This window comes from Euprymna scolopes, chromosome 5 (genome assembly GCF_053919585.1).
Source record: "Euprymna scolopes isolate OS-2025 chromosome 5, ASM5391958v1, whole genome shotgun sequence".
NCBI lineage: Eukaryota > Metazoa > Mollusca > Cephalopoda > Sepiida > Sepiolidae > Euprymna > Euprymna scolopes.
Genome location: NC_136486.1, coordinates 128,696,611 through 128,722,182, shown reverse-complemented (window position 1 = coordinate 128,722,182; position 25,572 = coordinate 128,696,611). Strand labels below are relative to the sequence as shown.

The 25,572-nt window shown below is 34.1% G+C and overlaps 1 long non-coding RNA gene across 3 annotated transcripts in view; it reads left to right on the top strand.

Annotated features, from left to right (window-relative positions):
• LOC145276969 (uncharacterized) overlaps positions 1–25,572 on the top strand; it is a 440,156-nt gene that overhangs the window by 145,823 nt on the left and 268,761 nt on the right. The gene's annotated exons all lie outside the window — the stretch shown is intronic.

The following is a 25,572-nucleotide window of genomic DNA, read 5'->3' as shown; positions in this document are numbered from 1 at the left end:
ATTAGCCTGTTATACCATACATCCCAACCGAAAGATCTTTTTAAGGGGATTTTGACAGAGAAGCCAAAAAAACGACTATGCAAAAATAAATATGCAATAAATGTTATTGTAGCCAATACAAGTTAGTCTTATACCTACCTGAGACATGTTTGTGTTTTTACGTAGTTTTAATACTTTTATTTGATCTAAAAAAAAAGTCAGTTTTTACGAGAGAATTTGAATCAAGATGGAGACGGTTATTGTTGTTTATTAAATTCGCGGTTTTTACGTTTCATGAAGTTTCTTTTTTTAATTTGTTTTTTACTCCTGCGCACCTCAAACTTGTGCATTTTTCTTGGGTTGCATGGATTCTGATACTTATGCAATCTGACATTCCAAAAAAAACATTTTTATGTTTTTCGGGTTCCGTTTTTCTTTAGGGGATTTACATTTTTAAGCTTGGGTAGTTAACATTCCAAACAAATCGCTTTAACTTTTTGTTTGTTTTTGGTGGGGGGGGCGGTTAGTTTTGGCCGCCACTAGCCCCTGTGAAAAATAAAAGGGGGGTTAATGATTGCTCAAGAGAGGGAGAGCGGTGTGCACTTACCTTGCTTACTAACAAAAAAAGAGTGTCTTGCCTTCTCTGCCCTTTTTTTTTTTTAAAGCTTTTGTTTCACAGGTCAGATGATAGTTAATCACATGACCTTTTGGTTATTTAGAGGGAGATTCTTCCCAGTGGTCAAGTTTTTTTCCAGATGCATTTGTGGCTGATGCCGGAAGCTATTCTTTGATTACCTACGCTTTGCTGGCTAGCAATTGTTAACTGACTGTCACGTCGCGGAAGGGGGCAATTCTTTCGCAACTTAAGGTAGGTGCACATTTCTTCCTTTCCTCGACTGAGCAGTCATTGGATTTTAAGGGAAAATTAATTTTTTCACTTTTCTTCAAGAAATGTGAACACAAAATTTGCTTTGAAATGTGCAAAAATTAACTACACCCCACAAAAAACGGAAAAAGTAAACAATATATTTGGAATTTCAAACTGCACAAGAAACACAAGTTTCTGAGGTGTGCACAGAATAAAATCTCCTGATTGTTACCGTTTATGTAAGTGTAATTGATTGTATCTTTCTTGCACTTTGTTCAATGGGTGTATTTGTCAGATTTTCACGAGTTTGGTTGCTCTTATAATTATTGGAATGATGGAGATCTTAGAGTCCAATTTCTTTTCTTGTCCTTTATAAGTCTTTAATATGTCATTATCTTTTAGAGTGCATTTGAATATGTTCCGTATATATATTTGGTGCTAATGCAGAGAGTGATCCGCGCTATTTTTTTTTAAATCGTATTTCTACGTTTAATTAAAGTTTTCTTTTTATTCAATTGCAAGGTTAAAGTACAGAATGGGTACAAAACACTTTCCCCTCCCCATGTTAAGAATGGCTTTTTAAATAACGTTATTATTTCAGCACTGATCACTCTCTGTATGAGTACCTTCGTTCAAACAGAAACGAAGATTATGATATATACACAGACAACCATTAGGTTTGTTTCTGATTGAATTATAGTTTTAACTAATTAAAATCTCGGTTTTTATACTATTACGAGCCGTTCTGAAATAATAGCGTTATTATTTAGAAACATTTTTAACAGAGAGAGGAAGGCGCTTTGTAACTATTCTGTACTTTCACCTAATAATTTAATATGTGGAGGGAATTATTTTGAGGGTAAAGGTCATAACCAAGTGCTTGCGTAAGCTTCGAGGAGTTGCAAAGGATAACCATACTGGGGTTTAGTAACAAAGTAAGGTAACAAGGAGAGCAACCAGTAACTAAGGTTATGCCAACCGTTCGCAGCACTTCATAAACACAACTGCCCACTAGACATAGGTACGTTCCTTTTATAACAAAAGATTCGTGCCTCCCACTACTCCAAGTCTATATAACGCTCGTCCTCTTAAACACTCAGATTGGAATTCCGCCCTCGAAGCCAGCGTCACCACGTAAGGAATCCTCTTTTTTATTTTTTCAGATACTTTAAAACTTGAATTAACTCTGAAATATCGTCAAAAATAGAAGGGTCTGTGTTCTGCATAAGTATCAAAAGCTCTAGAAATCTAAAACACATTTTGCATACACAATCAGAAGTCACCCTCGTCTATAATAACAGCATTGAACACCTTTTCTTGTACTTATCAAATTTCTGCCATGCAAAGAAAGGCCAGCTGTCAACTACGTAATCGTAATATAATTTAATTCATTAAAACTGGATCGCATTAATGTAATTTACTACAAGATAGAAACCGAACTTAATCGCATTAATTATTTTAGTGTTACACAGAATATAACAAAATCGTTTTCTTCGTGCTTTTAATTGTTCTAGTCGGTCAGGATTTAATCTGCACATGATCGGAGGTTTGTTTACATTTATTTAGGTCGGGGTGGGCGGGTATTATTTTTATTTTCTACTAGGTTTTATCAGTTTTAATCCTTAGTTATCTATACTGAATTCATTTGATTTTCTCAATTTCTGAGAACTTTGTATTTATAACTCCAGGGAAGATTACCTTACTTTTCATTATTCAAATTTATTATCCATCAAATACGTTTCACCGCCTGCTCTCATACATTTGTCTAGTTTATAAAACGTCTATGCAAAGTATAGTCTAACTTTGGGAGAGGTCAAATAAATTGGAACTCATGCAGTTTAGCAAAGACCTTAAAACACAAAGATAAAGATTTTTGTCCGTTCGTTATTGTATGCAGTTGATAAAAATCGTCTAATTATGTTTTTGAAAATTAAAAAAACATTTTTTTACATGAGGCTGAACGTCAGAAAACGACATTATCTTTTCACTAACCTAATAAAAAAAATTTTCCAGAGAAAAAACAAATTTTAGTCAGGACGATCGTGACGACACCCATCCCAAAAATTTCAGCATCAAGGAGAGGGGGTACAGGGCAGATAACTCCATCTAATTCTTTAAGTTTATCAAAACACACATGAAAGTCTATTTTTCTTATTAATAAATTTTGAAACGATTGTTTGAAATATGAAAAAACAAAAGTAATACCTAAAATTATAAAAGGTACTAGTGCAGAGAGTGATCCGGACGTAAATAATAACGTTATTTAAAAAGCCATTCTTAACATGGGGATGGGTTTTTGTACCCATTCTATACTTTAACCTTACAGTTGAATAATAAGAAAAAACTTTAAACTTGAAAATACGATTTTAAAAATAGCACGGATCACTGTCTGAACTAGCACCTTATTAAAAAAATTGACAAAATTTGACATTTTCATGATTTTAAAATAATTTTTGGTATTTCCTTAGGCTTTGTTTTTTTTTCTTTCTCTTTCAAACAATCGTGCCAAAATGTATTAAGGGGATTATTAGAATGCCATGTTCGTTTACATATACTTCAAGAACTAAGGAGTTATCTCCACCACACATTCTTTTTGTATCTGAAATTTCCGCGATGGCTTTTGTCGCGATCGTTCTTAGTAAAATTTGATTTTTCTTCAAAAAAAAAAACAAAAAACAAAATAAAAACTTGATCGAATTAATCGATTTTTAAAAAATTAGAACATCTTATAACAGGCACGTATATCAGATGTTCCATTATCTTCGGGTGTTAATGTATTTGCTAAACTCCGTAAACACCAGAAAATTTGTTATTGCTTTCAACCGAACCAACCCGACTTTGGTACTTATGTATTTTTGGTACCGTGCTGAAATAATAGCGTTATTTCGAAAGCCATTCTTGCCATGGGGAGAGGGTGTTTTGTAACTATTATGTGCTTCTACCTAACAATTTTATAAAAAGATATCGCGAAACTTGAATTTAGCCTGAAATAACTATTTTAAAATAGCGCGGTACAAAAATACATAAGTACTCCGCCTTTTACCGAACTAAGCCTAAAATTTGGGTTAAAACAAAAACACGTTCGGTCCAAATTCTGCAAAACTAAAAAAAAAATTATATTGAATTTTAATATTAAATTAAAATATTGACAAAAGATAATATTTTTCCATGCAATTTAAAAATATAAAATAGCAATGAGAAAATAGTCGGAGGAATAGCTTTAGGGTTCACAGGAGAAAGTTTAAACTTGCGTTTATCAATTAAAACGTACGTTGTGGTCACGATTTTACATCTACTCGGGCATTTAAAATAGCCGCCACTATTCGATATTTTTAAAATCACGTCGAATAAGTTATGAAGCCACTTAATGTAAGAAGCTAAGAGAATATTACTTTAAGGGTAAAGACTATCAAACAATAAGTATTCTATGGATATATTCTGACACACAAACATTAATTATTGACCCTTTGTAAGTAACATGTGAGAATTAAAGGCGGAAACAAGTAAAGCAAGAATAAAGTCCGTTGAAAGTGAACATAACGTCCACAGTGAGTCTCCTTAAAATAATGTATGAACTAATGTTTTTGATTTTTTTTTTTTATTTAAATTTCATTTAACTGGTCACAGCATATACATTTTTTTGTGAATTTATTCACACTGACTTTTAGCTGTGGGGGTTCAGCTCCTTGGGCTACATAATTCAGGACATAGATTACAAAAGTCGGATAGTGCCTCGATCCGAGATTTTTCATTTTAATTAATAAATTAAAGGTTTACTCTAGGACTCAAAAGTCGCACCATAAACTTTTTAAATTCATAAAATTTTAAAAAGTTTATGGTGCGACTTTATCAATTGGAAAAAGAATTATTGAACATAGTCTTAATCTGGAGTCAGGAATGGTACTACAGTGTAACCCGGACATAAGATACCCGAATATAAGAAATAGCGGATATAAGAGATTTTCTCTGGTCCTAAATTAGAGCCTGTGGTAACGTACAGTGTAAACCGGATATAAGATAGTTGTGGGGATCGGAGAATAAGTCTCTTATATCCAGGTTAGACTGTACTTGAATGTTCCGCAACGGCTCGATTATTTCTAAGTTTGTTCAGTGCACCTATAATGGATATCATTCGTGTCCCGATGAGCCCCCAAATACAGAAGTGGTTTTATAAAATTAAATGTAATTAAATCCTTAACTTTTTGGATACTTCTGTATAAGAGGGCTCATAGGTACGCGAATGATATCCATTATGGTGAAGAATAAAGACTTTTCCCATATAACTTGATTCGACAGGAATCCACAAATGGCTGTCCTCCATTCCCCAATACGTTAAACAGCGGTATTATCTTGTACAGCCTAACTCTAACCCTGTTGAGACAAAATCGAAAAAAATAAAAAAAACTCAAGAGCGTATGCGCACAATGAGGATAATTGTACGATATATTGTTTGTGAAATACACTTTTCCATATTTTAAACGTTGAGTAAGCTGGCTAGTGCAGTAATTGTTAATAAGAATGTTTTTCGACCAACTCTATTCGTGTTTTAACAATTATCGTCTGTTGAATATAATCACAAACAGAAAATTTCGTTGGCCATTTTAATCTTGTGTAAAATATTGCTGATTTGGAATTGTGTAAAGCAGAGTTCGATTAATATATTTTTTCTTTTTACTATGATAGTCTGCAAAACTACCTTCCGAAAAGTCTAAACGAAAGCAAGGAAAAATAAACGTAGAAAAAAAGTATACAATTGACCTTTTGGTGTTGCTGTATATTAAACGGTTTCCCATCCAGAATCGGCATAAAAATAACATAAAAATCTACTAAACGTCAATCCAGTGATTTTTTTCATGAGATTGCATGCATTAATCCGCTTCACGTAGCAGCATTTACTTTATGGACATTTTCTATCAAAATAATCGATGCATTCCGTGATTTTTCACAATTTTTCGATTACGGGAATTGATTTAAATTTTTTTTTTTTTTCAAATTGTCGTAAGAATCAAATTAAAATATAACATTGACAAATCTCTTAAACCAGGAATATTTTATTTAGATTTTTTTTGGGGGGGGTAGCTCAAATCATCGAGATCTTTAAAGGCAGCTGCTTTAAATATGCAAATCAAAATTATTTTATCAAGAAATATATTTATTTTTACACTTCGAAAGCTGGTATCTATTAATGCACGTCTTGCTAAAAACAAACTAGGCGTCTGTAATCAGATGAACATAAAAATCTATTGAAAGTACGAAAGGAATATTACTTTACAAAATAGTATACTCATTTGAGTCATTGGTGCTAATGCAGAGAGTGATCCGCGCTATTTTTTAAATCGTATTTCCAAGTTTAATTAAAGTTTTTTTGTTTGTTTTTTATTCAATTGTAAGGTTAAGGTACAGAATATGTAAAAAAAAAAAAAAAAAAAAAAAACCTTCCCCTCCACATCTTAAGAATGGCTTTTTAAATAATAACGTTATTATTTCAGCACGGATCACTCTCTGCATAAGTACCGAGTTATTTTGACTACTGTTGTAATCTTGGGCGTTATTCTTACAACGCTTCGGTCGATGTACCCTCCTACCTGCTTCAGGTGCATCTTGCTGAACTAAAGATACTTTCTATCCCGTGATGGAACGGATAAAAATGTTAAGTTATAATCTTTTCTGTTCTAAGCGACAAATTTTTCTGGAGATGGAAAGTTCAATCTTCAGCACAGGCGATACTATAAATACAATTACGAATTAGTTGATGCTTCTACCTGGTTTATGATGATGAAATGGAAGCAAGGATTAAATAAAAGGTTCACTTAGAAATCTCGAGTTGGGCAGAAAAAAGTTTAGATTCCAAAGGAGACTCATGAAAAAAAAAAGGTCGAAAACTACATTAGCCGAAACGTTGTAAAAAATAACGTTCAAGATGAGAGTTGTGACTGAATAATACAAATTATCAATTTCTATGTAAAAGATTCCGAAACAAAATTTTATTATGAATATTAATGAATCGCTGCTTACTAAAATCAAAAGGTCAATCTGGAATAAAGAGATTGCTATTAGATGTAGAACAATAATATGAGAGGATTGAAAACCATGGATCAAAAGGACAGGGTGAGATTACTTAGGAACACGGATCGACAAATATTTGTTCACGCTGGACTTGAAAACGGATGTTTTAGTCCGCAAGGATATTGTGTTCAACAGATTGGAAGTTGAGAGACGTTAGATTTTGTACTGGGTGGAGACAAAGTAAGAGTAGATTTTGGGGGGAATGATGGTATTTTCTTGCATATATTCTGAATATATTAAAATGCAGTTTTTTTTTGTTTTATTTTTGTTTTATTTTGCTTTTCCTCCAGAAGAATGCGACAAAAGGTCAGGCGTGAGTTTGTAAAAATGTTTTTGTGGTACTAACTGGATTCAAACTTTTCAGTATTGTTAGCTACTTAGCGTCAAATTCGATTATAGCTTCGGTAGTGTGCTTTATATATAAGTGTATTCACTTATATAGTGCTTAAAATATTCTTATGCACACAATGGTAGACAATGCTTGACGAACATTGTTAAAGAGCATCTCTCCCCCCCCCTCTCTGGCTTTCTTACTCTTTCTATTTTCTCTCTGTGTGTCTCTATTAGAGAATAGAGAAAGAGAGAGGGAGAGGGAGAGAGAGAGAGAGAGAGGTGAATAACGTGGACAGTGGACACGTTTGCAAAAGAAGGGTCAGCTGACCAGATGACGTGGTATCATGTGATGAGGTTAGCTGATTCTTTCTTGGCAGTTGGGTGTTCGGGTGTTGAATAAGACAGACGGCTTTTCAGCTGTCCCCCCCCCTGAGCTGGGGAGGACGCTGACGTGTATCATCAAACAAGCAAGGTTCACCTCCATTCTGTGTCGACCTTTGGAAGGTGAATAAAAACATAAAAACCTTAATTGTCATCTTGGAGTGAATTCTTCATCCAACAGGCCAGCTCCCCTCCAAGAGACAATGAAAACCAGAGGAACAACCGACGACACATGAATAAAGGTATGTTAAAAAAATACATGTACACAAACACACACACACGAAGACATCAAAAATAAACCCATTAGAAACTAGACGATCGTACACGAATCTCCTTGACAAAATCTCCTTTATGACCCCCCCCGAATATATAACATATTCGTTTTGGTGCTCGTGACTAAGTCGCATCACCGATGCGATAATCGAACCTGTGTTTAAGAAAATACAACGTGGAAGCATGGAGATTTAGTGTCAAGAAAAAAGAAATAGACTAAAAAAAAAAAAAAAGAAAAAAAAAGGACAAGAAAAAACAATAAAATGTATGGAAAAAAAAAGAAAAAGAAAGAACAGTAAAAAAAAAAATAGAAATCAACACACACACAACGTAGGGTCCATTAAAACACTAGGCGAATTAGAAAAATAATTAAGAAAAAAAAAAGAAAAAAAAAGAAAAGCAATACACACGTACAACCTTTTCACGAAGAAAGAAAAGGAAGACATACAGACACACAGATGTAAAACTTTATATATAGAAAATAGTTAAAAAAAATATTTATCGTATTGGGAATTAACTCGTTATGAACGAAGAAAAATATCACTTAATGTCAAAATTAGAAGGGAAAACGAAAAATGACCTTATTTTGTAAATTTTTAACAACGGCCAGTGAGAAAACCAAAAAGAAACGAGCCTTACCACAAAGATAAACATGTCAATCAAAAATATGTGTTATGAATATTTCGTGTCATTTTTAAATTGTGAACTAAATGTAACTTTTAATGAAAAACAATATGTACTTTTGATGAAAAACAATGGATAGGTTCTGAAATGTGATTTTTTTTTTCTTTTTTTCACTAATTGAACGATTTTATTTCTTAGGAATTTTTTTTTTTCTTACATGGACAATTTTAGTTCCATCGAGTTGTCTGAGACTTTATAAGTGAGTCGTTTTATTTTATTTTAGAAACGACTGTATTTTAATTGTAAATGTCTAGGTATTTTTTTGTAAACGACTGTGGTTTTTCTTTAATTTTGAATTATGTGGAATGGTAAAAGATGATGCACTATGCAGCCGACCTACTTGCTGACGTGGACAAAATTTTGTTGTTTGGATTTTTGTTATTGCTAAGATGGGACTTTGTGATTGCTTATAGGATATTTTTGGTATTTTTAAATTTATTTTTTATGTAATTGATGTGTTCTAAAATGGTATTGTGCAGGATTTTCTTACTCTGTGACATGTATTTTTTTTCGCAGAATGGGGAGGTGGAATCTTGCTTGTGGGGTCTATGGAAAGAAGGATTAATAAAAGAAAAAATGTGTTTTTAATTAATTAAATAGTAATAATAAAATAGGGAGAAAGAAATAAGATTTAAACAGTGTAATAAATGATTTAAAAAAAAAAAAAAAAAAAAAAGTTTCGGAAGAGTCAAAGGTTCAGTCGGTATTAATTTCAATTTTCGAAAAGTAGAATAAATGTTCTATTCGACATGAGTGACGTTTTAACCACATAAGTAAGGGAGAAAAAAAAAGGATAAATATAGGGTTAAATAAACTATATGAAGAAATGAAAGAAAAAAGTGGGGCGTGAATGGAATTTAATTTCTGTGGCAAGCATGTTAGAATTTTGGAGAGGTGTTGAATTACATGGGTAGTTATTAATTTCATTATTCTCGGGAAATGATTCGAATTTTATTTTTTTTATCGTGATTTCTGTTGATTTCGAGTAGAATCAACATGGAGCAAGTTTGAGTACTTCATGTGTGGAAATCCGATGTTTTCCGTGAAGCTATGTGTCTTCAAGGCAGGTTGCGCTTACCGACTTTGGAAAAAAAAAAAAGAAAGTTTTTTCTGACATAGCAGTGAACGGAATGTATTCTGTCCAGCGTGAGCGGATCTAGTTGTAATCAACTTCAGGGAGCAAATGAAATGCCCTCTGACATGGTGTAAGGGGCAGAGGGGGTGCAATGGCTGACGTGGCCATTATGTTACGAATCGCTCAAGAGAAGATGAATGAAATATGTATGCAAGTACTTAGGAAAATAAAATGTTACCATATTGTGAATTAAAGGTACCAAAATTAAAAAAAAACCATGCTGGGTGAATTTAATTGGTATTATTAAATTAAATTATTTTGGAATAGATTTGGTTGGTTTAGTTATATTTTAGGGACGTTTAGCGCGTAGTTGCATTTTTTTTTCATGAGAATTACAAGGCGATTAGGCTGTAGAAAGCAGTTTTTTCTGTTGTTTTATTTTTTTTTATAAGCCACGGTATTGTCACAAATTAGAAACTTTGGCAGGGGAAATACTATTTTAGAGTAATGAGAACCCTGTTAAAACAATACTAGTGGTTCCAGTGAGTTGGAAGATGCCACGTAGGCCCAAGCAACGGCAATAAGTCTTGTCCAACAAAAGTCTGGCGTGCGAGGTCGCGATAATTCCTCAGGGTACGGAGCGACTGGACAGTCGGTACCAAGCCTAATCACGGGGAGATAGAAGAAAGGGAAAGATGCAGATTACGTAAGGGACAAGATAGAGCCTTATTATTTTTTTTATTTTTTTAGAGGAATGTGTGAGGGATATCTGGGTTGGAATCTTGGGACTTGCTGGGAATGCGGAAAAATCACAAAGGGAAAACTACTTAGTTAGAAATCGATGGCGCATTAGTTAGGGAGTGATGATTCCGTATCTTGTCGGGTTCCAGGAACTCAAACAGGCTCCGAGTGAATCAGTGTGAAGGCGTATCTTGACTTAGACCAACCAAGGGAGTTAGTAGAAGAGCTTTGTGAAGTCCCGAAGTAGTAGATTGAATAGAACAAAGCTCCAGTAATAGGACCACTCAGAGAAAGACGTCAGGGCATTACAGTAAAGGAAAAAAAAACTGGGACTTAGACCTATGCTGAAAGTCGAGAACGCGAGTGGGATGGTTGGGTCGGTAGAGCATCAGACTTTTAATCTGAGGGTCTGGGGTTCGAGTCCCCATGCGATAAAGCTACCACCAACATGGAGCATCCGACGTTCTGGTCGTAATTGCGATATGCTGGCCCCATTTCGAAAAAGTGATCGAAAATGGAGTCTCCATTTGTTTGGCCAAGTGGTCCAAATAAAGAGCAGAGTCAGTGGAAAATATCCAACAATGCGACCGCCTAGACAAGATGTATATCTGCAAAGCTGTATCTTTGTCTAACTTGGAAGCAAGTTAATGTCTAGGAGGGACTTTTGAGAAGCAGCAGAAGGGTTGATAGTGTTGTAGAAGAGTACTGGTGCCTGATCTTTCTTGGAAAAGGGGTGAGTCCGGAAAGTGAAAAAATAAAGATGTACTTCGGACATAATTATTTTTTTTAGTTAGTTAGTTATTAAAAATGTATGGCTTGCCATACATTTTGATAAAAAAGGGGTGGAGGAATGTTAAAGAGCATCTCTCCCCCCCCCTCTCTGGCTTTCTTACTCTTTCTATTTTCTCTCTGTGTGTCTCTATTAGAGAATAGAGAAAGAGAGAGGGAGAGGGAGAGAGAGAGAGAGAGAGGTGAATAACGTGGACAGTGGACACGTTTGCAAAAGAAGGGTCAGCTGACCAGATGACGTGGTATCATGTGATGAGGTTAGCTGATTCTTTCTTGGCAGTTGGGTGTTCGGGTGTTGAATAAGACAGACGGCTTTTCAGCTGTCCCCCCCCCTGAGCTGGGGAGGACGCTGACGTGTATCATCAAACAAGCAAGGTTCACCTCCATTCTGTGTCGACCTTTGGAAGGTGAATAAAAACATAAAAACCTTAATTGTCATCTTGGAGTGAATTCTTCATCCAACAGGCCAGCTCCCCTCCAAGAGACAATGAAAACCAGAGGAACAACCGACGACACATGAATAAAGGTATGTTAAAAAAATACATGTACACAAACACACACACACGAAGACATCAAAAATAAACCCATTAGAAACTAGACGATCGTACACGAATCTCCTTGACAAAATCTCCTTTATGACCCCCCCCGAATATATAACAACATTACGAGTTATTTCCTATAAAATGTATAACATGCCAATGGTTATAGGACATTCATCTTAGAATGAACATTATACGTCCCTCCGTAACCGAAACGCTACCTACTTCAGAATTACTTTAAGCATTTTATGGAAATCACTCTAGACCATACATAAAGCCACTTAATTTAAAAGCTACAATTTCTACTTCATGGCTTTGCTCGAGCCATATGTACTGTTATAACTTTATGTACATATATATTGAAAAGTTTAATTCGTGTCCAGGTAACCTACATCTAAAATCTCAAGTGTTTAGACCCAAAATTGATGGAGGAGTTTGGTAGAGTCTGCAAAGGGCAACTCTTTTAACTTTGACATCTTGACAGCCAGATTTTCTCCCTAAAACTGATAAAAAATCTTGTTGCATGCTTGAATACCCTTCATGTAAAATTTCAAATGTCAACCTCCAAATTGGCTGAATGTGTTTCTAGAGACCCCAAAAGTCAAATCGTTTGGACTTTAACCTGTTGGAAGCCAAATTATCGACCCAAAACATAAAAAAAAAGCTTGCCCTATGTCTGAATGCATTTCATTTAAAATTTCAAATGTTTAGACCTCAAATTGGCTGAGTAATTGGGTATATACCGCAGAGGTAAGATTTTGTAAAATTTTGACCCCTTAACATTTATTGTTTTTGGCTCAAATCCAATTAAAAAGTTTCATTCATGTCAAACAAACCTACATCTAAAATTTCAAGTGTTTGGACACAAAATTGTCGGAAGAGTTTGGTACTTTTTTTCAAAGGTTGAACTTTGACCCCTTGACAGCGAAATTTCTTGCCGAAAACCCGATTTAAAAATGTTCCCAAATCTCAGTACCCCTTATATCAAATTATTAAAGATATAAATACCTCGCTGTTCCCGCGATTATTTTAGACACTAAATTGGCACTATGCATTAAGATCTTTAATCAAGCTCTTTAGTTTCATGCAAAGATGGAAACTCGGCTCCCAATGCTTAAGATATTGCATTTGACCAATTATTCACTCGTTTAGACGGCTACACTATCAAATAATGCAATGCTTCTATAAAAAAAAACAAAAAAAAAACAAAACGAAGGTATCCATGGAAGATCAAACTAATAGTATGTGTAACTGACAATCAACAAGAAAAAAAATTCTCTTTCACAAGTAACTGAGAACTGTGATTAGTTTTAAACCATGACATGTATAACAATGTTGTGAGCGAAAGGTCACGAGCAATCGCTATTTCCAATATAATAGTTCACTGCGTAAATGCCATCTATCCGATCTCGCTGTCCGTTATCATACTTCAAACTTATGAGTCCAACGTTATTACAAAATATTAACATATAAAAGCTCGTAAATACAGACATTTTCCTCCTAAAGTCCTAATTTTGTGGACATCATAAAGGGTCGTATTAGCCACACAAAATATTCAGTCGCGTTTCAATGTGATGCGATTGAGGCTTTCAAGTTGATAATGGCTCAATCGAATTTGCGTCGCTCCAAAATGACTTGCTCTTAAAGGCGAATGTGCAACATAAATTATCGCCGTAGAAATATGTATTTTAGTCACGACACGGCCGGGGTTCAAACATCAAATACAATTGACTGACTCTTTTAATATATATATATATATATATATATATATATATATATATATATATATATATATATATATATATTAGACTAGGCTACCGGCGGCCCGTTGGGTCAGTATGTTATATTAGCTATGAAATTAATGTATGAGCATGACACTTGTGACGTAAAGAAACTAGTTTTTGGTGACATAACAGAAACATTTCTATGAAAGTATATTAAAATGAAAAAAAGAATATAGATTTCTATGAATCGTTCTGTTTATAATTGTTTATCTTTGAAAAAAAACTTACAGCCATTGAATTATAAGTGGTTTGCCATACTTATAGGCAAATGTGGACTGAACAGACACCATAATACTTATTCAAGTTAAATTAAAATTTTGATATATCTTTTTTAAATTGAATTATTAGTTGAAAGTACAGAATAGTTAAAAACTCTCTTCCGATGTTAAGTATGGCCTTTTAAATAGAAAATGAAAATAAAATGTAACTTTTCATTTATTTTAAACAAACATTCATGACCCATTGGGTGAACTATTTATATATTGATAATAAGGTAAATAAAACTGATTGAGACAATGCGGAAATGAACGATGTAAAAAAAGCAGAAAGTATGCACAATTGTTTATTTGGATAATTTAAACGCGAAAAAACAATTGGGACGCTGAAAACGTACACAGTAAAACAATACGTTTTATTGTCGCGTTGATTTTATTTGTAACGCAATTAAAAACATTTTCGGGGTTATTTATTTATGTTAGTATTGTAGAAGAAAATGTATGAATGTTTTTTTAAGAAAGGTGTATTAGAAAATGGAGAATAATTTTTTAAAAAATGAAGACGGTAGGTAAATCTTATGATTGTCAACGGATTAAAGTAGATTTATTTGTAAGAAAATTGCGTTAAAATAACTTCAACGTAATACGGAAGTGAACGATGTAAAAAGAAATTCAGAAAGTATTAAGGATTGTTTATTTGGATAATTTAAACGCGAAAAAAAGCAATTGGGACGCTGAAAACGCACACAGTAAAACAATACATTTTATTGTCGCGTTGATTATTTATTTAAAAATAACATATTTATTTATTAACAGATTTATTAAAAAGAAAACATTTTCGGGGTTATTTATTTATGTTGGTAGTGTAGAAGAAAATGTATAAATGTTTTTAATAAATTTTAAAAGACCAAGGTGGGTAAATCGCTGTTGTAAAAGGCTTTTATGGTTGTCAATGGGTTAAAGTTGAATTATTTGTAAGAAAATTGCGACAGTATAGTTGTAATAGAGAATAGTTGCAAAACACCCTCACCCTTCCCATGTTAAATAATAATTTCTAAATAATAACGTTAATATTTCAGTGCGCCGGCCAAAATCTGCAAAAGTAGCGATTTGTGTTTATTTATTTACGCTGTTATAAGTTTATGTTTATGTACGCATGTGCAACCGGAAGTCGTAAACCGGATATGGGGTTACAACACCCGTTACAATGTCATTTGAGTTTTATAATTATATATATATAATGTGTGTATTTATATATACATGTGTGTGTAAAGCAAGGAAACCCGATATTGCCCAAGTTTTAAGAAGGATCAACGAATATTTATCCCCACCCCATATTGTCATCGAAATCGGTAAAATCGCCTTTTTTTCAGTCGAATATATTTATTGTCATCTCTATTTAGAGACTCATCGCAGTAGACCGAGAGAAAACGCACATTCCTCCCCACACTAACTAAGTCCATAATACAGCGGTCTGTAGAGAATCTTCAGTTGATTTTATAAACTTATTTTTATATATAATGGCTATAATAAAAGTGTAAAATGCAAAAGTCAAGTATCATGCTCCGATTGTGTTCTAAGTAGAAGCATTCATTTCGAACGCGCCTCTATCATATCAAAGAATATACTGTTGATTTTATATGCCGGGCACATTTGTTTGTACGGTGATTAAACTTTTCAAATTCACTCGTGATTTTAGACTGTAAAAGTGCTAACTATGGTCAAAATCAGACTGTTCCATATTTAATGAGCGTTTTTTTTCTCGATTATTTTTGGAAAATTATCGGAGGTATTTCGGTAAAAATCTAACACTCCCAGGAACAAAGTACATTTGAGTGAAATTCAAAAACCAAGCCGTTTTGAAGTTGATATGAATTGAACTTACAGACACATAAAATTCCTTTTATATAATAGTAGAGATATCTTATGGAGAGTTTGTTAGTCACGTGTTTTAAATTCATTTGATATGACCGTCCATTCAGTGTTCTGATATACTTGCTACGCCTAGCCATACTGATATATTTTAAAAAGGTGAAATAGCTGTTATATATATATAGTACACATTATGGCAATAGATATCGTATTTTTTTATACATGAAGAATTTAAAAAAATGAAATGGTTTCTATTTTAGAACCTCGTCCAATATAGCTTAATAGAAGTTATGATTAAGAGAAAATAATGCTAGATTGATTATAGCTAGAGAAGGAAGAAAGAAAAAGGAAAACTGAATTAAATAAAATGTATATTATTTCCGAGAAAATTATTTTTTTTACGAAGAAACAGTCGCAAAGACTTAATCTGATATATAAATCTTACTCTGTGTGTGTCTCCGTCTTTCAAATTGTATCTCCTAGACGGTTGGTAGTTGTACGGAGTGCAGTAGCTCAATATGTTGCATTTCTGGGTCAGAATTTTATTAGAGGTATTTACTCAGTTAAAATAATTACTAAGGGGTTCAAACTTAAAAGAAATGACACCTTGACGAGCATAGCACAATGGCGTCGGTCTGCACATGCGTACATCGTGTAAAAGAGATATCTATTTATTTAGATAGTGTAAAATAGATATCTATTTATTTAGATAGTTCACAACTTTGCTAAACCGTTTATCCTTTTGGTGCAATGGATAGCGTGACCGATTACTAGTACAAGTGTTGCGGTTTCGGGCTTCATCATTTCCATTTCTTTTTTTTTTACAATCCGATATTACTGTTTTTTATATGTTATGTAATAAATACACAAAAACACTTTAATTTAAAAATATTCAGAAGAATGTTTTTGAACGAAAATGTTATTCAAAATATCGGCTTATTTATTACAGTCCAAAAATCACGTAAATAGATCAAGTAACGGCATTTTGCATGAGGGCAAAATTAGATACAAGTACAGGTAAATCGTATACTCGCTGTGACTACTCCCAAGCCCAGTCTAACCTTGAACGCTAGTACTTACAGAGGTGAACAATCGCAAATTATTTGTGTACAAAGTATTTGTCTACAAGCGATTTCCACATAAAATAGAATAGTTAAATAAAGAGAAAAATAAAGAACTTGAACCATAAAATATTTTACTAGAAACTGAATTCTACATTGAATATCCTCCAAAGTATTGACAGGGCATAAATTAACCAAATCATCATCACGTATGAATCCGAATAAAATAATGCTGGCATTGGTTTCTCCGACTTTCTAAAAGACATCTGGTACTTATGGGAGGGACCATGTGAAGTTGCCAACAGCCCAAGAGAAAGTGACTTTCTTGTACTAACTGAATTGGAACTTGGGATACTTAAGTTGTCAGTCCATGCCGTAAACCACTGAACCTCCCATCATCTCGCAATCATCCAAATAATGTGCAACGTTGCATTGTGTGTGTGTGTGTCTGTGTGTGTGTGTGTGTGTGTTTAAACTTTTCGTTTACGTGAAACCGATGCGTAAAACTCCCATCACGTACAGATTAATATAAATATCTCATCTGAGCATCGAATATTATCCATGCACTATATTATTTCCTATCATAATTTTAATATTAATCATTATCATGAATGTTTATTTGGATGAGTGAACATGTTTGTTCATTTTAACCAAATATATTCAGAGTTATATCATTCCAAACGTTCATGGATTCCATTTAAATTTTTCCAAACTTCTTTGACTCCACGACAATTCCACGATTCTGACTCAAGTTGACCACAAGTAGAGAATAATACTCTTGACCACAAGTGTGGAACAATACTCTTGGCAACAATTGCGCAATTATACTCGTGTCTTGTTTAAGTTTTACATGAATACTTTTCTAATACGTAGAATCAAAATGATTGATCAATAGCGACACCAGATAATCGGCAATCATATTTGGTAATTCGACGATCTTATTGTTTTAAATGATTATAGAAGCTTATGCTACTTGTATTGACCGGACTATTGTTCTCATCTTGAGTGTTTCTTGTGCAACGTTTCGGTCGGATTGTCCTTCGACCATCCTCAGGTATGTTGATTGTTGTTTGGAAACAAAGAGAAACGTTACTGGCTCCGTAGATATTTTCCTATTCTGTGATTTAGTCTCTATTTTATGATTTTAGTTTCGAATTTGACAAAATCGTTTATAGAAGCTGTTGACGTGTAGACAATAAAAGAAACAAGCATATTATTATACATACTAAGCGTTTTAGCTCGTTAAAACTATGTTAAAAGTGTAACAGACAAAGACATATGATATACGAAACATTTAAAAACGGGTGAATTGACGTAAAATGCGTTTATGAATAATAGTTGAATATGGTTAACTTTGTTCATTTCTTTGCATTAAATACACGCCCCTATTCATCCCTAACTGTGCATCAAATGGATACAATAATACTTAGTTTGTTGTACCTGCTAACAAATTTCCATGCAAAATTATAGTAAAAATCGGCTGAGTAGTTTTCGAGATGACATTTAAAGTAAATGTGGTATTGTGGTGATTAATCCTTATTAATACTAAACTGTGCATCAGACGGATATCATCATAGTTAGTTCGCTGCATTTTCCAACAAATGTTCATAAAAAAAATTGTCAGATTTGTCAGTAGTATCAGAAAAAGTGGAGCAGACAGACGAAGAGAATCATGTCTATACCTTGCACAATTACTGTGAATGTTTTCTGACGCTTTTCATACGCAAATATCTATAAAAGTGAAAATGTATGTATATGTCTATGTACATTTCCATACCAAATAACTCTGTCAATTTTCGGTCTAGAGACTCGAGATAACAACCTGTAAACACTCCACCAAACTCCTCCGCCAATTTTGGGCCTAAACACTTGAAATTTACGATGTAGGTTATTTGAAAATCGATCACACTTTTAAATTTGATTTGAGCCCAAAACAAACGTTAAGGTGTCAAAATAGGGGTCAAAGTTTTACAAAATTTGGCCTCTACGGTCTCTACCAAATTAGCCAATTTCTGGTCTAAACATTTGAAATTTTACGTAAAGGGTATTCAGAGATAAGGCAAGCTTTTTAATCAGTTTGGGTCGAAATGTTGAGCTGCAAAGGGGTCAAAGTTACAAAGATTTTACCTTTGTGGTGTCTAGCAAACTACTCAGCCAATTTTGGGTCTAAACATTTGAAATGTATACATAACGGGTTTCAGACATACGGCAAGCATTTTAATCAGTTTTGAGGCGAACATTTGGGTGCTAAAAGGTCAAAGTTTAAAGAGTTGACCTTTGCAAATGCTATCAAACATCTCCGACAATTTTTGGTCTAAAGACTTGAAATTTAAGATGTAGGTAACTTGAACATGGGTAAAACTACGTATGATGATTAGAAACCAAAATAATAAATGTTAAGGGGTCAAAATTGGTATTAAATTTAAAAATATTGATCTCTGCCGTCTCTACAAAATTACTCAGACAAATTTATATATATATATATATATACACATAAAGTTATGAGTAGTACATAAGGCCCGAGCAAAGCCGCGCTGAACTGCTAGTGATCACTGTTTTTGTGTGGATATTTTGATCCCAATAAGTGACAGTATTCACACACGCACGTACGCAGGTACACACATGCGACAACGTGTGTGTATGTGTCCATGAATGACGTCCTTTATTGAAACATAGATATCCATATGGAATATAGAAATAAAGTAACCTATGTATGTGTGTGTGTACTCGGAGTCCAATTAGGCAATTATGAGTGTGAACATCAGGTAATCTGATAATTGAATCGGATTGATTTTACAAGCTGCTAACTGAGATAAAATTTAGAAAAAATCTGACTGCAAAAAAAAAACATTTATGATTTGAAACTTTCTTATTGCTGATAGTGGCTTTGATAAGATTAAAACTTAAAATATTGATTAGAATAGCTAATTAAAAACTAGTGTTAGATGGTTCGGTATTTATGCAAGATCAGGATCGCTTTATTGTCGACATGTTCTGGTAGGTTATGAAAATCGCCGGAAGATCCCAAACGAAAACTGTAGTTTCACATAACGATTTAATAAACAAAATATAGCGTAAAAACTGAATTCAACCTGAGTATCCTATAAAACATGGAACAGTTCGTAAACTGTAGAAGGACCTTTTGCTCTAATTTACATAATCTGCCAGAATATGTCGATGAAAATTGGATTTAGCACGGTGTGTGCGCTGCTAAGTATCGATTGTTCTTTGTGACGGTTTAAAACTTAAATTTAGTTAAACAACACTTCTGCATAAGTCTATATTACAACAAGCATATAAGTCGACCGTTATCTGCGCCTTATTGGTTTGAGTATTCTGGAAATTTTGCTATGGAAGCATTGATAACTCTAAAAACTATTTATTTGAAAAGAATACAATTTGCATAATCTTACTATAATCAAAGAGCATTGGATTGCGACATAGAATTTGGAAAATTTGACCCTTTACGATCAACACAAAATTTTCGAGATCCTTTCACTTTTTTGTTAACTTGACATTTGAGCGCCTTATCGCAAATTTAAATCAATTCTATGTTAGATGATAAGGGCTATGACAAGTGAATATTATTTCATTTTTTTTACTCTCGAGTATATACCAGTTAATATCTTATGTTTTTATATAGACTGATGTGGTTCTCGATTGATTAACTGTGTCCGATAGATATACTCGAGACTTAAAACAATGAGAATATTCTCTTGTCATAGCCCTAATAGTGAATGATTTTGATGACGATTGGGTAAGTGATGTGGGATTTGTGTTGTATACAAAAAACGACACCGCTAGCATATTTTCCATACAGTAAAAAAAAAGCAATTAAGCAAATTTGTTTCTGAATTTTTGAGACATGGTAATTCGTATAATGACTGGTTAAATGTTTCAATTAATTGTCAATTGTATTTTGAGTGCTGCCCACAGTGAGGATTGAACCTTTAATCTCCATAAAAGTGTAATGTACAACTGACTTTACCAAGTACGTTATCCACTACATAATCTGTGGCGTAATAGGACAAGAACATGCTAACTCCGTGGATTAAATAACGGGTTCAGTTCAAAATTCAAAGCAAATTCTCGAGTTCAACAGAAAGATTCCCCAGTTCTACAATAGAGAAGATAAAAGTTTACATTGAATGAAACGTTCTTAGAATAAAACTCAAGATGGAAAAAGTAGTCCGAATAATATGTAAATTGTCTGTAAATTATCGGCTACAAAATTATTCCGAAAGTTCATATGAAGCGTTCTAGAGTCGCTGAATTCTATAGATCACATATAGAGATCCCAGAAAACGGATTAACTTTTTATTGACTAGTTTATTTCCACTGACTGCTTGCCTTTCAAATGCACTCCTTGTTTTTTTCCGACTGTATCAACATTCAGAATTTTTAATGTAATGTGAACAATTATCTTGGTACATTTAGGATTGCTACTACAAATCTTACCTCTGACAGTAGTAGTCCCTTGAGTGTCGGTAGCAATATGGTTTTATAGGGTGAATTTTTTTTTTTTACATTTTCACACCAAACAAGGCACATTGCCACTTTGGTGTAGGGGCTACTATCAGGGACATAAGCTACTGGGATACTATGTAGGGAGCTGTGCAGTAAGATGTCGGTTCAAGTTACACTTGAACTTCTGCATGTCAGTACAGTTGGGGAAGCAGGGAGCCGGAATGGAATTCCAAAGTCTAGCGGTTCTAGGGAAGAAACTATTGGAGTAGAAAGATCTTTTACATTTAGGGCTCTATACTGTGTAGGGGTGGAATTTAGCTGTTCGTCGGGTTTGTCGAGGGTATTTGCGTCAGGGGCGGCACATGTGCTTGCAGTTAGTCAGAGCATTCACCATTAAAATACTTCTAGAACAGGCAGAGGGGTGCAACATTTCGTCGGTGGGGCAGGGGCTGAAGCTTAGATGGCAGTTCAGGACCTATCAGGTTGGAGACTCTCTTTTGGGCCTTTTTGTTTGTTTGTTTTTTTTTTTAAGTTGTATTATTACTGCTTATTAATTGTTTTAGATTTTGGTTATTTTTAACGAAATTGAGGTATGAATTCTGGTAAAATAGATGAATTGAGAGGACCTCTATTTAAGTCCCTTTTGATGCCGTGAAAGATCTTCAAAACCAATTTCTTCGTTTCTTTTTGTAATCTTCCTTATTCTCTGTTAACTTCCACGCGAAATCCTCCTTTTCTCCATGTTTTCGCATGTCGGAAGAAAGCATACATTTTACTGAAATTGCATGATCTGAATGAAACTTATTTCGCGTTATTGTTCTGCATCTGTGTAGGGGCATTTTGTTCATTAATCCAAATTGCTTTTGTATGTCTTCAAATAGTTGCTGCTGAGCACCATCCATTCTGGTGATTATTGTTGGCATACGTTTGCCGAGGTCTTTCTAGTTATAATTCTTTCTAGAAACACATTGAGTACTTACGAGAGGGACCCCGTGAAGAAAGCCAATATCTCTAAGTGAATCTGTTTCTATGGAACGAACTGATTCGAAATTGGCACACCCAAGTTGATAGCCCGTGTCGTTAACCACATAGCTACTGTTACGTTCGTGTGTTGAAGTTTTCATATTTCTATATGATAATACAGATCCATCAGGCAGTTAGTCACACTTAATTTCTTTTTTTAAAACTTGTTCACCCCAAACAAAGAATATTGCCACTTGGAAAGTACGGAGCTACTATTTGGAGGCCGTTTCTTAGAGGGATATGTAGGGAGTTGGGCAGCTAGAGGTCTGTTCACAATACTTGAAACGTTTGTAGCTTAGTACTATCAGATAAGCAGGCAAGATATCTGTTGGTTTGTCACGTTTCATTTTTAATATTGCACAATTAAACTGATGCGTCTAACGTTATATCCGTCAAGACAACTATGACTAGCTATGTGTTTCGGTCGGCTTGTCATACATAGCTTGATAACATCTGAGTAAACGCCTGCACATCTTTCTGTCGTTTTACGGAGCATGAATAATCGCATATTCTTACCAGTTGTTTATTTATTTTTTTTGTAAAAAGGATTTTTAATTTAAATGGATTTGTTTGGAAAAATCTTCAAGGGTAGATAAAATACTGAAGTATAATCGAAAGAATTTATTATTTTCATGACAACCCTGCCATAGTATCTAATATTGTTAAGCTTTCCGCAAAATGTCTTTTTCTTTGAAATTGACAAGAAGATTTTTAAGCTCTGCTGTAATTTTGAGGGGCGTAGTTTTACACTCTTTCTTCATAATCCTTACAATGGTTCTACGATCTCTTTCAGACAGCTTTCGTTTTCTTTAAAAAATATTGTTTAAATATGGATATTTTATTTTCATATGCTGTCATCACTTTCAGGACAGTTCCTTTTGATGCGGCCGTAATTTCGTAACAGTAGCACCTGCTATATTAGCACCAACAATCTGCCCTATGGCATTCTTATTTATTTTAATTCTCCTTACAATATACATTTTATTAAATAAAAAATTAACCAATTAATTCAAGACAATAATAAACATGAATACAACAATAAATCCAACACTTTTTTCTTCAACATTTATAAGTATTTTTATGTTGATGCTGCATTTTCTAGGCGTTTCTACCGTTTTGTCTAACCAGTGTATGACCAATTGTCAATCCCGAATCATTAAATTCAGAATTCGAAGGTTGATTTCCCAACATGGACTCTTAACTTTGAGCCAAGATAATCGCAATTAAAAAAGAACAAAACTAAAAAAAATGAAAGAGAGCTTATTAAATTTAGATCATTTGGGGAAAAGATTAGCTAATGCCAGCTAATCCACTTTAAACGCTGCATCTCTTTTAAATGCTTGCAGTTAGAATTTAGATTTTCGAATTTTTTCTTTTTTTTTTCCATTTGATTTATTCTATCATCTTTTTCGGGTTTTTTTTTTTACAACGTATCCTCTGGTTATACTTTGCACACGGCTCGTTCGTTTTAACTCTTTCGATTTTCAATATATGAAGGCTTCCAATCATAAAACGGTTTTCATTATTTAGAGTTCATTCATTTTCATTGTTCTTTATCGTATAATTTACCAGGTCAACTAAGCTTAGTGTATAATCGAAAACCGTGAAGCCTCTTATCTGATCAGGCCAGGTGCAATCAGATTAACTCTGAGAAGCAGCCAAACCACGTGGGGAACATCTTCAAGTGCGCGTCAACTTGGCTTTGTATCTATCATGATAAATAAGAATAATATAGTCTTGCATGTTTGTTGTTCTTTTGTTTTTTACTAGTCACAACCTGTCAAAGCTAAAAAGCCACTCGAGGACAAAGGTGTGAATATAAGATAGCCGCTGAGAAAACACTATGATTGAGAATTGAGCATAATTTATTCTTTTACATGGAAGTTCACTACTTACCAAGGTTCGAAGGCTACTCAAGAATAAGGGTTATGCGTTGGGTAAACGGTGAGACAGTCAGAGTGGAACTTCGTAGGGTAAGATAATCTAAGAGGACGGCTCGATAAGAGTTTATTTATATTGTATTTGGATAGAAAGCGTAATAGTCAGCCGGGAAACTGGCCCGCGATATTGCATCGGAGACAATTCTAGGAAAAAAAAGTCTTCCCGTGGAATTTTTGCTTAGCTTTAAGCATAGATAAAGAATGTTCGAAGTTGTTGCCAGTTATTGTAGTTAGTCGTGTATTTGTTGCGAACGTTTTACAGGACGGGACCATAGATTAAAGTTCTGTTGAGCATCTACCATAAAATCAAGGTTAGAGCAGACATAAATTCAGAGCGACTCTTCTATGAGAAAATGGAAGCTGCAAGGCGAAATGATCATCGCCCATTAAATTTCGCAAACGGTTTTGCACCCTGTGAGGACTGGAACAGTCGCGCTTTGTTGCTCCACTCCAAATGTGGAGACAGTACTCCATCATACGACTTATCTGTCTCTTGTACAGATAGAGGATTGAATCCGGAGTGATATATTCTCTAGAGCGGTAGAACGACTACACGAGTTTTCCAAAGATTTTAGTCACGAGTCTGACGTAGGTCTTCCACTTCAGCTCAGGAGAGAAGGTCAATCTTAGAAGCTAATAGAAGCAGTGTGCTTCTTCAAGGCGAGAGCCTTTCATTTCAACTGAGGCAAAGTGGGTATATGAGTATTAGTGGTGAAAAGATAGAAGATTAGTTTTGGATGCATCGGAGTTAACTAACCATATTTTTTACCCTATTGTACCACACGCTCTAGATCGAACGAGAAAGATACTGACTTTTGTTTTTGAAATGTTGCTATAAATGGTAATATCGTCTGCATAGATGTTGTCGAATGAATGACTCTTTTGGACAGTCATTGATAAAGATCAGGAAGAGACTTGGGCCTAAGATAGATCCGAGGGGCAGACCCGAGGTAATACTGTAAGCGTTGGATTTCTACCCATAAACGACTACAAAGAGATTTATTGGTTGCGAAGATATGACCAGCTATTCCGTAGATAGGAAAAAATAGTCATACTCAAGAACGTTTATTTGTTGTGATGGCTACTATTATATTTTAGTTCTTGTTTATCTCTTATCTAAATATTTTTTACTATCGGTCACATTCAAATCGTCACAATCTTAAATAACATATACAATAATAAACAAGCATAAATTGTCAATGTATGAGTTTGTCATTAGAAAAATTCTTGTACTTCCGCATAAATCATGTTGAATAATAAAGGGGATGAACGCCACTTCAATAAACAGAATAATATCGTCTCTTTATTTTCCACGTATATCTTGCCTTCATATTAATATTTGTTTGGCGGTCCTTAGAAGATATCTAGCGGCTTATTCTGAACACGCTTGCGATCGCAAAGCCATCTCGGAATTCATTCTACGTGGCATGAAGTAAGCTTGGGATGGATAGAATATTGATGAGGTTAGCACTATTTCAGAAA